We start from the raw sequence: 17,558 nt of genomic DNA on the forward strand, positions 1-17,558 counted from the left end.
AACCCCACTTCCTTTCCCCCCACCTCCCCCTCTCCCATGTCTCCCCGGAACTGTCAGTGCCATTGTTTTCTCCTCCAGATTGAATCAGTGCTCAAGAGAATTTACAAGGAATTTTAAAAAACAATAATCCATTACATACATTATAGAAAAAAATTCATTCAAATGAAGTCCAGACATAAGAATCGAATGATTTAAAAAAATCTTCAGAAACATTTAATAAATGTGTCATTATTTGTATTATTTGTATTTGTACAGAATAGGTATTTGGATAAACTGAAGTGATCAAATTAAGATGGAGTAGGAAATAAAGCGTTTGAAAGAAAGCTGAGAGTTATTTTCATATATTTTTTCACACCCACAGATAAACATCACTTCATGTTTCTTTTCTAAACATAAAAATAAAACTCTCCTGGCAACCATGGTCCTGTGCATACAAAGTGCTCAGTAATTTTCCATCTCAGTTTTGCACTCACAGATTTAGACATGTGCTTTGGTTCTTAACAAAAATATTTATGCTTTGAAATATTTATTACTCCTGCATAACTAGGTCCCAGTGAATAGATGAGAAAGGTATCCAAGAGGAAATGCGGATTCATAGTGTGTAGAATGTTCTAGAGCAGAAGGTTAAACTACAGAGCACACTTTGTAACAGGACAGCGCTGGATACAGAGGGAGGCTCCCAGCCAAGGGAGCTCTGCCTAGGGCTTCAATGGAACACGTGTTAGCTGCACACAGCACTGACCGCATGACCTCTTGTGACTCACTGAAGTCCCTGGAAAAGTGGGGCACTGTTACCTCCAACGCTCGCCTAACTTCAAACGGATCATCTAATCACTGGCTGGCTGTTTCTATCTTTCTTTTTATTTTAAGCTATGTCTTGATTTTCAGATGAAAATATTTGGGTGACAGTGAAGACAATATATAACAAGGCAGAAGTTGGAAAAAGGTTATGGGAGCAGAGCAATACACTGAGAGGTTGGCAAGAGTTAAAGGCAACAGGGGCAAATACTGTTGGATACACAACCCTGCAATAATGGTGACCTATGAGCAGACATACAGATAGACACACAGAGTGGGAGTATACCCATGAATATATAGAAATTTGACAGAAGATAGTTATATATGTTCATTTATCTTTGCTGCAAAGTTATCTATGAATTTAGTAGCATGTATACGAGGAAAAATTATGAATACTCCTTAGATATAACCAAACTCCTAGAGGAAAGGAGTTGCTGGACCTGAGGGACCAGTATCATAGTCTTGGGGGACATCAAGGCATACTGGCATAACCAAAGAGAGTGGTCGACAACCTACTTGGGTGAGTAGTGACTAAGGTCGTAAAGCCCGTTAGAAGCCATCTATTGAAACCACTGATGTTTCTCCACCCAGAGAAAAGAAGAGTGGTAAAAGCCAAAGACATGTGGAAACACTTAGTCCAGTGGACTAATGGAACACACAAACACCCGTCTTCATAAGCTTGAGACCAGAAGACTTAAATGGTTTCCAGCTACTGCTCTGTAAAGATCACATTAGAAGGTTCTGTGGGGGTGAGGGAACAAAATCCCAAATCACAAAAGAGGCCAGGCTTAGTGGTCAGAAAGAGCAGGTTGGGAGCCCCGAGACTGTGGCCCTTAGCCACCCCTCAGGTCTGGAACTGAACCCACGTACTGTGGTTAAGAAACAGAAAGACTTTAAGACGTAAGGGGCATCGATGTTCGGAGGGTTAAGAAAGAAGGAAGAATGGCAAGTGGAACCACCAGGGGAAGCAGAACAAGGGATGGGATACTGAGGGGATTGCAACGGATGAGGTGAAATTAAACATGCATGGATTGAATTTAAAACTCATGATCTGCTCTCCAAGCCTTCAACTAATTCACAATAAAAAGTGCTTTTAAAAGAAAACAAAGGGCAGGGGTAGGGCGGGGAGGAGAGATTGGGCTAGAACTTAAAAGAATTCTGAGTGAAAGTCCTAAGCAAGAGAGACATACAACCTAAAGTCCCTTATGTTACCTATGAACCTTCTTTTCTCGATTGATGGTTCAGTTGGAAAACTGCCATATAAATGTCTAGTTTCCCCAAAGACACTCTACTGAAAAAACAATACTATGAAATAATACTCAATAAGGGAATGTCTAGGGGTTTTTTAAGTTTGTGGAAAATTTCTATTATCTTTCCATTCCTTCTCTCCACAATTATGTTTTGAAGCCTCCTTGTAAAATGAAGCATATTTAAATAGGAACACATATGAGGTTAAGCCAAAAACCAGTGCTTTAAAAACATCAAAATTAAAAAAATCAAAATAGGAAGCTTGTATTTCGTGACCTCTCTCCTCCAGGTAGAGCAGGTGTTGTCCCCTTCTCTAGGCACCCTTTGACTGAGACCACATCAAAGGGACACGTTCTGGCATCCTCAAGGGACTCAAATTGTGCTTCTGCTCAATGATCTTTGAGCTGATGGAGCAAACACCAGTCTGGAGACAAGATAAAGCTGTAGGGTGGTCAGGTTTCCTAAGGAAATGCTCAGGGGACAGCCCTTGCTACCTTTGAGGAGTGAGCAGGTACAGTGCTGTGATAGGGGGGAAAAAGCAAACAAAACTCTTCAGCACAATTTTCTGTGGTTGTCCATGTTCTTAAAGTTTCTTCCTAACAAACCTCCATGATCATCACACTTCATTTTAAAAAGTTTATCAAGATTACCGCTTTCAAATTAAAAAGAAAAAAGACGCCATAATCTCTGGGATGAACTGACTCAGCAAATCCCCCCAGAAGCTACCTGATTAGCCCTTGCACAGGCACCCTCGCCGTGACGAAAACAACCGTATTACTGAGCGAACTTGTCTGCATCATCTACTGATGACAGAGCCAGCTGAAGCAGGTTTCTGCTTGGAATAAACCCATGCATGTATGAATTGAAACCCTGGAAGCAATACTTTTTGACTTACCCTCGTATGTGTTATATTTTTAAATGCATAGGTTTTTAATTTCCTATTCTCCCCTGCAAGAGAAAGTCTTCATCACCAATAGTCTACAGGTACCACAAAAGATTTCTGGTGAGACCTTGGTGGTAAGTAATTTGACAATACCTATTAAAATGTTTAAATTCAAATATGGTATGCAGGCATAGTTCACATCTTGAGTGTTTGATGTTGATGTGTGGGCAGAAAACCCTAGAAGCTGCAGAAAGTAAGGTCAAGCCTCTCCATCTTTCAAACCTTCCAAAGGGTAGCACAACAGGAGGATACTGGTCTTTTACTAGACAGAATTCATCCATATTGAAAATCGTTAACTCCCTGGAGGTCCCAAGCCCACCCATTTTAGAGGGGCATACTGGTGCTTTTACCAAACACCCCCGTTTGTACTCTTCTTCAGCTGTCCTGGTTCCAGTCCGGGTGCTTTCCTGCTGAGTGAGTGAATCAATGATCCACTGAGGTCCTATGATCAATCAGCAAACAAATCATGTACAAATGTCGGCATATCAACCATATCCTTGGCGGAACAACTTATTTGGCCTATGGGAACCCATTTAGCATTTCATGTCTGAGTAGTCAGACGAGAATCCTTTTGAAGCAACTGGTGTTATTTTCACATTGACCCTGATTCATAGTCTTAGGTTTAATGGCATCATTTTAACCTTCAATTACTGCATACACCCTGGACCCAGCAATTCCACTCCTAAGAATTTATTGTAAGATCGATCCATGCATGCATGAAAAAATTCTTCATAATTGAGAAATCTGTAAGCAACATAAAACCACACAAAAAGGACAGGCAAAACTGTGATGTGTCCATGTGGTAGGAAAAGAAATAAGCCCTGGTGGTGTGGTGGGTTGTGCATTGGAATGCTAACCTCAAGGCTTTCCAAACCCCACAGGGGCAGTTCTACTCTGTCCTACAGGGTCGCTATGCGCTGTAATCAATTCAATGGCAGTACGTTGGTTGTCTGTTTTGTTTTTAAATACGGAGGAATCCCTGGGTAGTGCAGTTAATACACTCAGTTCCTCCTACCTGAAAGGTTCAACTCCACTCAGGGGTGCCCCCCACGAAAGGCCTCAAGATGTTTCTCATCAATCAACAGTGAAAACCCTAAGGAGCACAGCTCTACGCGGACACATCTGGGCCACCAGGGAACAGAGCAGACTCCGGAGCAACTAGTTGGGGTATTCACACAATGCTAAAGCCAAAAAAAGGTACTGAAGATGCCCAACCAACTCACTGCCATCGAGTCAGCTCCAACTCACAGGGGCCCTATAGGTCAGGACAGAACTGCCTGTCTGGGTTTCTGACACTGTAAGTCTATTTTTTTAAAAAGTTTTATTAGCACTTCATCCTCCTATCAGACAATTCAATCGTTCAGTCCTATCGGGAAGAGCTGGTTCTTGGGGGTTTCTGAGACTTAACTCTCTACAGGAGTAGAAAGCCTCTTCGTTCTCCCCGGCTGGTTCTGTCCCAACTGCCCACCTTTCAGTTAGCAGTCGAATGACTCACCACCAGGACTCCAGAGCTCCTCTGATTGAAGATTAGGAACACTATGTTATTACCATGTAAGGGAAGAGGGAGATGAGAGGATACATACTGGTACACATACAAAATATTTCTGGGAGAATATCAAAAACTAATGGCCACTGACCTCTTGAGGGGACCTGCAGACTAGAACAGAGAACATGGATGGGCTCCTCTGTGCTTTTTGAATGTTGCTTCATCAAACAAAATAAATACCGTCTAAAAATTTTAAATTTAACACATTTTTATCCCTGCACCCAAGAAAAAGACTTCAAAGCCAATGCTTTCAAGCGCATAGTAACATGATCCATTTATGTGAACTCTCTCAGTATGCCAAAGTTCACCGAACTAGTGGCTTGTCTGTCACCCTCTCTGTAAAGTTGTTATATGGGTTCTACTTTGAATACAGATTTCCCCCAAAAGTGCCCACAAGAAAACTAGCGAAAAGACAAGGCCACTGGGCTCAGTTTACAGGGTCTCTAACCACAGACACTCATCCTATTACAGAAAGCTTGACTTCAAAGCCCCCCCCCCACCCACCCATTTCCTCCAGGACTCTGGCCCCTGGGGACACTCAGCACAAGGGGAGGAGGGGAAAAGGCCAGGGTTTTACCTGCCAGGGTTTCTGGCAGCTCCTCTTATGCAGGGCATTTTCTCGTGCTAGGCAGTGAATCCAGATGCTCATTTACGACATTTGATTCCGGTATGAAATCAATGATAGGGTGCTCAAGAACAAAAGTTCCTTACTGAATAATAGTTCCTCAAAGCAATACGCCCATGTGCATACAAACATGTGCCTCTATTTTAATGTGCTCATACTTGATGCAATTATGAGAGAAACTCAAAAAAACTCTCTCAGCTGCTTGGGACAAAGCGGGGCTTAGGGCTCAAACTCCAAAACGGAAAGAACCTGGAATCCGCCTTCTTCCTCCCAGTCAATCTCGCTCGCTGAATTGCATCTCCAAGTCAATTGCGACTTTGTTGCAGCACCCTGACTTGCACAGTTCTTTCAAAACATGCCTGGACTCTAAAGCAGTCTCCACTTGAGAAGGTTATTATACAATGTCACCCTTTCAGCAACCGACGAGAAAGTACCGGAAGGGGAGAGGAGGGGAGGAAGAGGGAACCCCCCCTACCCCCAGCCCCCAGGGGAACAAACAACAGAAATAAGTCATGGGTGAAGGGAGACAGTGGTCAGTGTAAGATATGAAAATAATAATAATTTATAATTTATCAAGGGGTCACGAGGGTGGGAGTGGAGAGAAAAAAGAGGAGCTGATAGTAAGGGCTCCATAGAAAGTAAATGTTTAGAAAATAATGATGGCAACATTTGTACAAATATGCTTGATACAATTGATGTATGGATTGTTATAAGAACTGTAAGGGCCCCAATAAAATGATCTTTTATTTAAAGAAAAAAAAATGAAAGAAAGTCACTGGCACTCTCCCTCCTTAAAACACAGCAGGTGACTCTTTTTAAAGAAAAAAATGTTTTATTGCCACATACTCCACCTATGATACAATGTGATCGTTCAAAAGAATGGGCGCAATCACACAACAAGCAAGTTCAGCACATTTTCGTCTCCTCCTCACAGTTGTCCCTTCTCTTCAACCTCCCCTGCCATGCCGCAGGCAACCATCAATCCAGTTACGTCTCTACAGACCTTCCTATCCTGGATTTCATAAGAGAAAGTCATACAAAGCAAACAGAGAGAGTAGCAACAATGACAAAACAAAACAAAGAAAACACTCAATTGAAAGGCAAAAAGATATTAAAAACTGAAACAACTTTAAGCTAGGTCTACAGGGAGATGAAATGAGAAGGTGCTGCGTTTTCCCTAACTCGATCTGCGCGCGCGCGGGGTGGGGGGACGACACGATGACACACACACACACACACACACACACACACACACACACACACACATCAACTCTTGTTAGGGACCATCAAGACCACTCGCACTCACAGTGGCCCTGCCCAGGCCTGTGGCATCCTCACAGTTGTGGTGTTTGAGCCCATTGTGGCAGCCACTGTGTCAGGCCATCTCATTGAGAACCTTCCTCTCTTTCGTGCACCTTGTACTCTATCAAGCATGACGTCTTTCTCCAGGTGGCCCTCCTGAAACCGTCTAAAGCATGTGAGGCAAAGTCTCACTATCCTGACTTCCAAGGAGTGTTCTAGCTGTTCCAGTTCCTGGGCAGATCTGTTCCTTCTTCTGCAAGTCGCTGGTAAATTCAATATGCCTTGAAAACGCCATAATTCAATCGCGTCAATTCTTCAGTCTCCTTTGGTCATTGGGACAACTGGCATATCTAAATTATAATGCTGGTGATTAGAATAGAAACCTCGGGTCAATCTACTTCTGCCCCTTCTGAGCCAGACAACTGATTTCCATTCTCTGGAAGCCTCAGTTTCCCCATTGTAAAATAAGCCCCATCTTCCTATAACACTCTACACTGAGTAGTAAGGATTACATACAAAATACATATATATACAATTAGTATAGTGTACTGCCAAGTACATCCTAGGCTCTGAAAAAAAACTGTACCTTTACCCTTGAGGCGTCCTCACCCCGCACTACCATGACCCCAGTGCTGCTTCCCAGTTCAGACTAGACTGGAACATGTGCACAGGCATAGAAAGGGATGGGAGCTCACGACACACAGAATCCAGGAACAGGAGTGGGAACAGTGATACCAGAAGGGGAGAGGGAATAGGAGAGGAAAGGAGAAAGGGGGAACCGATCACAATGATCAACACATAACCCTCTACAGGGGGAAGAACAACAGAAAACATGGAGGAAAAGAGACAGTGGTCGGTGTGAGAGATGAGAAGAATAATAATGTACAATCTTTCAGGGGGTTGTGGGGGTGGGGGGTGGAGCTGATACCAAAGGCTTAATAGAAAGTAAATGTCGAGAAAAGAATGAGGGCAACATATGTACAAACATGCCTGATTCAATTGATGTTTGGATTGTGATAAGAGTTGTACAAGCCCCCAATAAAATGATTTTTTTAAACTGTACAATTATGTAAATATTATATATGACTGCAAAGCTAAGGGGAAAAAGTAAGCATTTCAATTTAAGTTTTGGAGGAAATACAGTATCTGCATGCTGAAGAAATGCAAGAAATTATCAAGAACAAAGGCAGGCTTATTAAAATATGTATGTGCTTCATAATAAGATACTGTAAAATAACTTTAAGAATAATATCATAGAAAGCATGTATGTGCAAAATAAAAAACTGAAGCAATGGTGTTCTTATATCAATTGCTTGCATAAAATATAACAAGATTCCTCTCAAGGATCCTTTCAAAAAGACAAAAAAAAATAGATGAAGAGTTGTTCATATTTAACATTTTTTAAAAAATCTATTAGACGAGGAGAGAGGGAAAAAAGAGGAGCTTATACTAAGGTCTCAAATAGAAAATCACTGTTTAGAAGATAATGATGGCAACATATGTACAAATGTGATATAATTGATGTATGGATTGTATAAAAGCTGTACGAGCGCCCAATATAATGATTTTTTAATTTAAAAAAACTGATCTTTTAAAAAGAAAAATAAATCTATTATTTTAAACCAGAGTTTCCCAGCATAGATGACATCACACATAAGAGGGTACTCAAATGATCTAGGGCGGGCTAATACCTACATTTTATCCTGGATTGTGGCATTAACACAAAAGCTTTTAATTGCTTAAGAGTGCTGAGTAATTTTTCTCTTCAAAGGGGGCAGAGGCCAAATAAGTTTGGGAAACTATGATCTAAGTTATTCATAATATACTTAGATATTATCAGCCTAATTTTATTTATAAAACTAGACAAAATTATCACAAACAAAAATTCAACTAACAAGACAAAATCCGATTAATGTAGAATATGGGGGTCTCCGCATCAAAGGCCCAGAACAAAAATTCATATCGATGTAAATGAGGGGGAGTGCAGAGTGAAGACCATAGCCCATCTGTAGACAATTGGACATCCCCTCATAGAAGGATCACAAGGAAGAGATGAGCCAGTCAGGGTGCAGTATAGCACCAATGAAACATACAACTTTCCTCTAGTTCTTTAATGCTCCCTCCCCCCACTATCATGACCTCAATTCAAATCCAGATAGACAAGAGGATGTACACAAGTACAGATAAGAGGTGGAAACACAGGGAATCCAAGACAGATAAACCCCTCAGGATTAATAATGAGTAGCCATACCAGGAGGGGAAGGGGAAGGTGGGGGGAGAAAGGGAGAACCTATCGCAAGGATCTATATATAACCCCCTCTCTGGGGGAACAGACAACAGAAAAGTAGATGGAGGGAGACATCAGTCAGTGTAAGACAAGAAAAAATAATAATTTATAAATTACCAAGGGTTTGGGAGGGAGAATGGGGGAGGAAGGGGGGGAAATGAGAGCTGAGACCCAGGGCTCAAGCAGAAAGCAAATTTTTTAAAATGATGATGGTAACAAATGTGCAAATGTGCTTGACACAGGGATACATGTATGTATTGTGATAAGAGTTGTGTGAGCTCCCAATAAAAAGATTTTTTTAAAATAAAAATAGACCAAAAAAAAAAGAATATGGGAGTCTTAATGTCCAACTGTGAAAATTATACCATTAGTTTGTCTTGGAGAAATGTATCATTAAAAGTAAAATGTAAATGCAGTTCTGTTAAAACAAACCAAAAAAGTGATAAAACAAGAGCAGGCACTGCTCTAAGGACTTTATATAAACTAACTCACTATATTGTAAGGATAGCACAGGACCAGAAGCCCCTAACAACATCTCACTAAAGAGTCGATATAATCTGTAATGACAAGTAAGAGGTGATTTGTAGCTAATGATATGCTGACATTTTAGGGTTGGTGCGGGAAAAGGCACTGGTGTCTTTTTCAGACAGCATTCTACTACACAGCTTGGTAATCAGAAGGGCTGAATGTAACTCAAACACAGGGAAGTGACTTCAGCCATAATTTAGCATCAAGCAACTCTCTTTTCATTGCCAATAAAGAGACGTCAATTTGTAAGACAAGATCAACTTTTAAATTAAGAGTTGTTTATGAAGCAGAAAAATAAAAACCAGCACTCAATTTTCACTTAGAATTATTACATTTCAGCTCATCTTAGTCTCACACTTTCCCTCTCCCAAAGCCACACCCAGCACGTAACTACCTACATGGTGTCCCTGCGATCATAGTGCTGTGTTGTCGATCATAGTGTTGTGTTGTCCGTAGATGAACAGTAAGGTAGTGCCATCAAGGGAAATCTTATACATGGGGGTACACCCCAAAACACAAAACTGCGCTGGGCTCAGCGGAGCTGTCATAGTACATATGTTTCCCACTAGGTGCACATTCAGCAACTCTCTCTGAGTTAGTGTACCCAGTGGCATTGCCTGTGAAGGTTCTCTCTGGTCACAGTGAATTTTTTTCATAAAAGCTGTTTCACTCAAACCTCATTTTATGTGATGGCCAATTTAAGAAAACAGTGTTCGGCGGTAATATTCTGCTTCCTGCTTGGAAAAAATGCCAGAGACATTGTTGTGATGTTGAACACAGCTTACAAGAATAGTACTATGGGAAAAACTCAAGTGTACGAGTGGTTTTCTCGTTTCAAAAAAGGTGAAATGAGGACAGATGACAAGCCTCATTCAGGATGCCCATCAACTTCCAGAATGGATGAAAATGTTGACTCATAGTGCATTTGGAATTCATTCCACAAGGTCAGACTGTTAATCAATTTCTATTTAGAGCTTTCTAGTTAGAGCTTCTGAAAAGATTGCCTAACAGTGTGTGATAAAAAACCTGATTTATGGTAGACAGGGGACTGGTTTTGCACGATGACTGTGCACCCGCTCATGCAAGCATGTCAGTGCACCAGTTTTGGGCAAAAACAGCACACCTCTCTTGCCCCACATATCTTACACACCTCACTCTGTGCACACCTCTCTTGCCCCACATATCTTACACACCTCACTCTGTGCAACTTCTTTTTGTTTCCATGAATGAACAGGGACATGAAAGGACAGCGATTTGATGATGTAGAAGAGGTGAATTAAAAAATGAGGGATGTGCTGTCAACCATCCAAACAGATGAGTCTGAAAAATTTTTTCCCAGAATGGAATCGCAGATTTGACAAATGTATTAAGTATAATGGGAGTATTTTGAAGGTGATAAGGTTGTTTTGCAAAAAAATCATAATAATAATAATTATATAACTTTGGGGGTGGTACCCCTGGTACTTTACCTGCAGGAGTATAGACTACTTCAGCAGCGATAGAAAGTGGTTGGATTTTCTCTGCATGTACAATGTTTTTATCCATTCAGCAGCAAACATTCCTGACTTCACTTACTTAAGTAAAGTTGAATAATGTTTTCGCTTGCTTTCGGGGAGTCTCTGGGATTCACTCAGAAGCCCAGAGCAGCCAATGGGGTCTGAGTCTCTACCACTTGTCTACAAAGAGTTCTCTTGCCAGTGTAAGAAAAGGTCAGGAAATGCAAGTACTTCCCCCCAAACGGCAGTACTGGGAAATGGTCCTTCGAGTGCTGCCAATGTCCTCTCTTCCTGATTCCTCCCCCACCAGTTACCGTAATGTGGAAAGGTCAACTTCAGACCAAAGGAAAGTCTTCCAACCCTAGAGCATAGTGTGCAGCACCTGCTCTACCTCCCCTATCCCTTCATCCTGGGCAAACCTAACACTGTACCCAAGAGGATTCAGGACTGAGACCCTGGAGCCAGAGGAGGGTCATTCAGTCCAGGGCCAAACCTAGCCTGAGTGCTTCAGGTGTATGATTGTCCTATAATCCTTACAGCAAAGCCCTAAAGTTGGTGTTCTTCTGGAACATCAGGACGACTGCCCCATCAGGTGCCCTGGGCACCTCACCAATGCTGCTTAGGCCAACTTGAAGCAGACCAATTCAAGGATTGGTAGAAACAGGGTTTACAGAGCCAAAAAGCCCACAGTCTGCTTTTCCAGGCCCATCTCTGAACTGAAAGGGCAGCTCATGAAGTACGCATGGAATGAGAAACCTGAACTAAATTACATATTCCCAAAGCAATACTCTGAAAGGCCCTGGGGAATGGGTGATAAATGGAGCAGGCCTAGCCTCTGCAAACTCCATCTGGGAGAGATTAATGGGCAAATAAACCTTAGACCAGCCCAGGACGACGAGGGGCTGTTTGTCTGCAAGCTAGAGATACTTCCCGCGGAAGGTAAAGTAGATGCTGAACCGGAGGACAGAAGTTTTGATAGGGCACCTTCACCAAGGTCCAGATAAAGGAGAAGTGGCAGATTAGAGCAGACCAGCAATGACTTCTATTGGAGGCATTCTGCATTTAAGAGACTTGCGATCAATGGTATGGAGAGATCTTGAAGCACTTGGAGCCCCTGAAACAAAGATCAGAGTTCCAGACAAGCTTTAATCATCTGTCTTGGGTGTGGCTCTCAACTGCCCCAGGGAAACCAGTGAAAGGACAGCAGAGGACTGGAGGCAGAGGACGACTAGACGTTAGGGCAAACCTTTCTGAGACTGATTACCAGCAGGAGGAACACCCACGAAGCACAGTGCAAGGCCACAGCCCAAAAAGGGCCCTTGAGAGGATTTAAGAAGACAGTGCTTTAAAATTCAGTGTCAAATCCCAAAGCGAGGTCAAATCAGAAGGAACTGAGCAATAGCCAAGGAGGCTGTCAGAGGATACCTGATGGCCAGTGGTGGAGTGGCTAGCCTCACAGCATGGTATAGAAGGCTGAACCTGACACGCAGTAGTCTTTCGAACTTTCTCAAGAAATTCAGCTCCAAAACAGAAACCAGCATCCTCTTTTTTTAAAAACTTAAATAGTTTGTAATATGCAAAGAAGATTCCAGTCCTGACTGAACCGTCAGCTCAGGAGATGTACAGTTAACTCTAAAAGTAAATCTAAGCCCAGAGAGAGAGCCCAAGAGTCCTTGGCCACTACATCCCCACAGCCATTACCAGGAAGAGCACCATAAGGTGCCCTTGCCAGCGTGTCAATTCCTGCACACAGTGGCCTGTAAGACAGAGTGGAATTGCGCCACGGGCTCTCTTTACAGAGGCAGACTGCCACATGTTTCCCATGAAGCAGCCGCGGGGTTCAAACACTGAGTGCTGAGATCCAGACAGCACCGTGAAGACAGGAAGCTAAGGGCATTTCCTTAGATAGAGGCCTGTGAGGAAAGGAAATGAGGACCCGGATAACAGTGTGGACTCACTCACTCCATTAATCACAAACTACTCAGAACACACAAGAAGCGATTTTCTACCGAATTTTAAAATGTATAACAGCTATTTCTAATGTTTCCAGAATGTTTTCAGGTTGGCAAGAAAACCAGAAGCTGTAGTTGGGACACAAGAAGTGGAAAAATGGAACATGCATCTTCGGGGAGACAGGATTCTGCCAGGTGACTCACCTGCTGGTTGGCTCATTAACCAGGAATGTAGCGGCTCTCTGAGAAGTCAACTTGGGGGTCAGCAGCAGCGGTCAGCTCCCTCAGCCCCAACCGGAGGAGCCCCTGTGAGAAGACAAAGACTACACATGTTTCTTTGCTCCTTTTATTTGTATCTTTTTGCCATCATCTTTTTCCAGCCCAGATGATGGGTCCCCATGTATAACAGTGTGCAGCTGTCATGTACAGCAGAACAAGAAAAAAGGGCAGGTCTGCAAACAACAGCATTGTTATTGTTGCCCCCTGTGTTTCTGCAGAAGGGCCATTCTACATTGATCTCGAACTATACATCTGGGATCAAATTAAATGAAAAGTTGGTAGCAATCACCCCACTAGTTCCCAAAGATAGCAAACTGCATAGGAACCAGCTGCTCTCCTTGTAAGACATGAGTTATAAAACTTCTATGGCACATAAACTTTTTTTTTTTTGCAAAAGGAAAATAACCCCCAAACTTTCATAACCCCCACGTGCTTTTTGTAAAAAGCAGAACGTATAATAAGGTCTTAGTCAGACATAAAGAAACGTTAGCTATTATTCATTAGAAGCAATAGGCTTCATCCACGATTAGGTGTTATGTCTGGCAGGTTACGAGGGTTTAACCATTAGCCCAATGGCGTACAATACCCCCAACAACCCTCCCTCCTGACCCTCCCCTTCGGAAAATTAAACAGTGAAAAGGCAGGAATGTTTTCAGTTTCTAGGCTGCAGCTAGGGTTTCGTGCATCAACACAGAACATCGCAGAGGCTGAGCCCTCACCATATGCACTGGTGTTGTTCCCCCCCAATTAATCCTGAATCAGGAGGAGGCCACTTGTATTAATACTAGGTTATGGACACTTCTTGTATACCTGTCTCTACGGACACACATCACATTGACATGTGAAAGCAAGCACACATTTTCTTTAAAAACAATATAATTGTACACTGTTAACTTATAAAGGAAAATATGTGATACTATATATTTACATAACATTTATAATATTTAACATCATATGACATTTGAGATACTGGATTCAATGTATTAGGAAGGTAGTTTGGGTTTGTCAGTAGGACAACCTCCACTGCATTGTCTGTCTTTACATTTAATGTTTACTTTCTAAGAACTTTTTGGTTGCATTTATTACTGAAGAAATGTTTTCACGAATGAAACTGATGCACTGGAATTAATACTTAATCTACGTCCATGTCAAATTGATGAGTATTCGTAGAGATAGGCATACTACACAGAGAATTTGAAAATTAGAAGGCTTAGAAGAAAATGAATTTGGATATACATTTGCCTTGCTTAGTGGATACAAGTCAGCATAAAGGGTAGAAGGTAAATGTAAACGGCTTCTCTAATTTTCAGTGGGGAAATCAAAATTCCGTGTCCCATAAACCTAGTGCTAAAATTGTAAGGGGTGTGTTCAAGAGTAATCTGTAATAGTTTCTGATCCTAAAACCACAAATTGGTAATCATAAAGAACATTTTGGCTTCTCCTGGATTTGGAGAAAGGTTTCTCACCAAGGTGATTCTATCACCTTTATTTTGATCCAGTCAGGGCCAACAAACAATCCAGAGAGGCTTCAAAAAGTTGGTGGACACCCTCCTTGATCTACTCCATTTCCCATGAGCGTTTGTAAGCATCCTCATAGTGGAGAGAGAGCGAGAACACGCCCACTGCCCTGGAGTTGACACCGATTCACAGCCTCCAACAGCACGTGGTGGAACCAGCCCTGTGGGTTTCTAAAATGGTAACTCTTCACGGGAGGAGAAAGCATCATCTCTCTTCCCAGAAGGGCTGGTGGTTTCCAACTGTGGACCCTGTGGTCAGCTGCCGAACACATGACCACCATACCAGCAGAGTGCCTGAGAGAGGAGGGATCATTTACTCGTGTTTTTGGGGGGAGGCATTCATTTAATTGATCTCTTTTCAAAGTTCCCTAAATTCTGCCAGCATCAGATGATCTCAGCTTCCCACAGAGAAGCTCACATCCGCATCAACATTCCCTAGCTCACCTACCTTCTCTGACTCACTAAAAAGTCGACCCAGATTCCATGGGTTCTCTCAGGAGGGTGTGCGGCAGCTGTGCTGCTGGTGAGATGTTGCAATCCACCAGAAGAAAGAATCGAAGAAAAAAGGCCTGGCAGCTGCTTCAAAGCCTATGGAGCTCATTTCTCTTCCGATGTTATCACGTCAGGGTTGACTCAGCTGCCCCTGGCTCGTTTGGATGCTGGACAACCTGTACTTTATCTGGATAACTCTAAATTTCAGCCAGTGCAAAATCAGCACTCTAAGAATGCTCTTCACAAAGCAGTTAAAAGCCAGGGGCCAGGGTACCCAGCATCAGTTTCTGGTTCTTCACTGACTCTGTGAGGCAGGTTGGCTGGAAAACCTTGTTACTTCTCTTCGAAGGGTAGGACAAGGTCATGTGGAGGTTTTCACACACTATAATCAAAACAAAATTCAAACTCACTGCCACTGAGGCAAGGATTGCTCATAGTGACCCTATAGGACTGGGAAGAACTACCTGGTTAATTTCTGAGACTGTAACTCTTTACAGGAGTAGAAAGCACCACCCTTCTCCCATGGAGCTGACTGGTGGTTTCAAACTGCTGACCTTGCAGTAGCAGCCCAACTCAAAAACAGGATGCCTCCAGGGCTCCTCACACTATGACCATAAGTTAGTAATATTATTGTACACATCTTTACACATAAAGATCACTATACACATTTGTAGAAATCTTGCCATCTCGGATGTAAATCTCAGATCTCAGATGTACTATTGCTACTCAATAGTAAACAACAACAGAAAACAAGCCTCCTGGTCCGAATGTAACAATGTTACCAAATTGTACATGTCAAAATGGATAAATATATCCATACATGCATTTATCATTTATGTGTCTATTTTTATCAAAATTTGAATAATAATAAAAAGAAGCCCAGTCTAATGATTGAGTCAAACCAAAAGCATTTTACCCTGAAGAGAATTTGACACCACACCTAACTGAAAGATGGTCTGGTCAGGGGTAGGAAGTCACAAGACCTCAAAGATAGTTGGGGAAGGCAGTAAAGAGGAGAGAGGAGATCTGGCAACCTGAGAACGGAATGCCGCCCAGACTTTCATTTATCTACTTCACAGACACTGACTGAGCAGCCCCTCTGTGGTAGGCACCCTTCTAGATTCTACACAGGCTGCGATAAGCAAACATCTAAACCTCTGCTTATAGTCTGGTCTGGGCAGCTTTCTTTGAGGAATCTGTTTCCAGCATTTGAAAAATCAAGGTATTTCCAATATAGCTTTCCAGTATTAGGTCTTGGGGGATGCTGGGGGGAAGGGAGGAATGTGAGTGCATTGGCCTGAATTTGAGCCTGCCAACCATTAGTGAGTGGGTCTGTCCAGGGACAGGGCAAGCGCTCTCTGACTGACCACAGTCACCCCCACCCCCGCATCCACCCACCCACTCCCTGTTGTGTCTACTGGCTTATTTCATTCATCTACAGGCCCTGCCAGGCCCACAGACATTTGAGCCCTTCACCAGCACTGAATTCCGTACGTGGGCTCTGCAGTCAAACTTCATAAAGTTTGGATCCCAAACCTAGCACTTCCCACGAGCTATGTGGCTGGAGCTTGCACTCTTGTTTCCTCAGCTTAAAATTTTTAAAAAGTGTGTGTGTGTGTGTGTGTGTGTGTGTGTGTGTGTGTGTGTAAGACAGTGTGCGGCAAAGTATGTGCAGGGGTGTGCCTCTCTATGCCACGTGGGCAGGGGCCCTGTGTGTGTGGCGCAGAAGTGGAGTGTCTGCTGGGCTGAGTGAGAGTGTGTGCAGGGTGTGCATCAGCACTCATGGTTAAGCAGGGGAGGAGGCAAGCCCCCTCAGTGGGTCCTGAAGGGCCCTGGCCATGTGGCTGATGTGCCTGATGGTAAACTTGTGGGAACATCTGGAAGGGGTGCGGCTCAGCAGCCCTTTTCTGGGCTTGATTCAGTGTTAGAATCACCTCAGACACAGGCAGGGCCTGGCACGTGCCCACCACCGCCTCTCGGACCTGCTGGCTGCGCCCCTCAACTTCATGCCGTCAAGGGGCAGGCATTCGACCAGGAGCTCAGGAACCTACGTCTCCATTCAGGACCTGCCTCCTACTGCCTGTCAGCCTTAAACATGTGTTCTGAGCACACGCCAGTACTTGTTCATGCGTGCTCAGGGAAGACCTCATTAACAGCCGAAGGTGGACACCACCCCCACTCCCACCAACAGACGATGGGGAAACACAGCGTGGTCCATCCACACAATGGAGTATTCATCAGCCACCAAGAGAAGCCAGGAGGTCACACGGATGCCTCCCTCCAGAGGAGCCATGACAACATCAAACTGAGTGAAATTAGTCACAAAAGGACAGATACCGTCTGATCCCACTCATGAAGTCAGAAACCCCGCAGGAGCAGAATATTGGGTTTGTGGTTGTCCAGGGCGCTGGGGTACATGTGCGTGTGCGTGCGTGCGTGCGTGCGTGCGTGTGTGTGTGTGTGTGTCCGGGTGTGGGGGGCAGTACACAGCATGACCATATCAGGTAGAGGGTCTTCTGTGAAGGCCTAAAACCCAAAGGGAAGA

General features: G+C 43.3%; 1 protein-coding gene across 1 annotated transcript in view; it reads right to left on the reverse strand.

Annotated features, from left to right (window-relative positions):
• The window catches only part of PTPN14 (protein tyrosine phosphatase non-receptor type 14), a 164,175-nt gene extending 151,166 nt beyond the window's left edge, over window positions 1-13,009 (reverse strand). The window contains exon 1 of the mRNA XM_004699891.4: window positions 12,930-13,009. The gene's annotated coding sequence lies outside the window, so the exon portion shown is untranslated. The remainder of the gene's footprint in view (window positions 1-12,929) is intronic.
• Between the last annotated feature and the right edge of the window lie 4,549 nt (window positions 13,010-17,558).

This window comes from Echinops telfairi, unplaced genomic scaffold (genome assembly GCF_000313985.2).
Source record: "Echinops telfairi isolate 266 unplaced genomic scaffold, ASM31398v2 ScPeMD7_7424;HRSCAF=8462, whole genome shotgun sequence".
Lineage (NCBI taxonomy): Eukaryota > Metazoa > Chordata > Mammalia > Afrosoricida > Tenrecidae > Echinops > Echinops telfairi.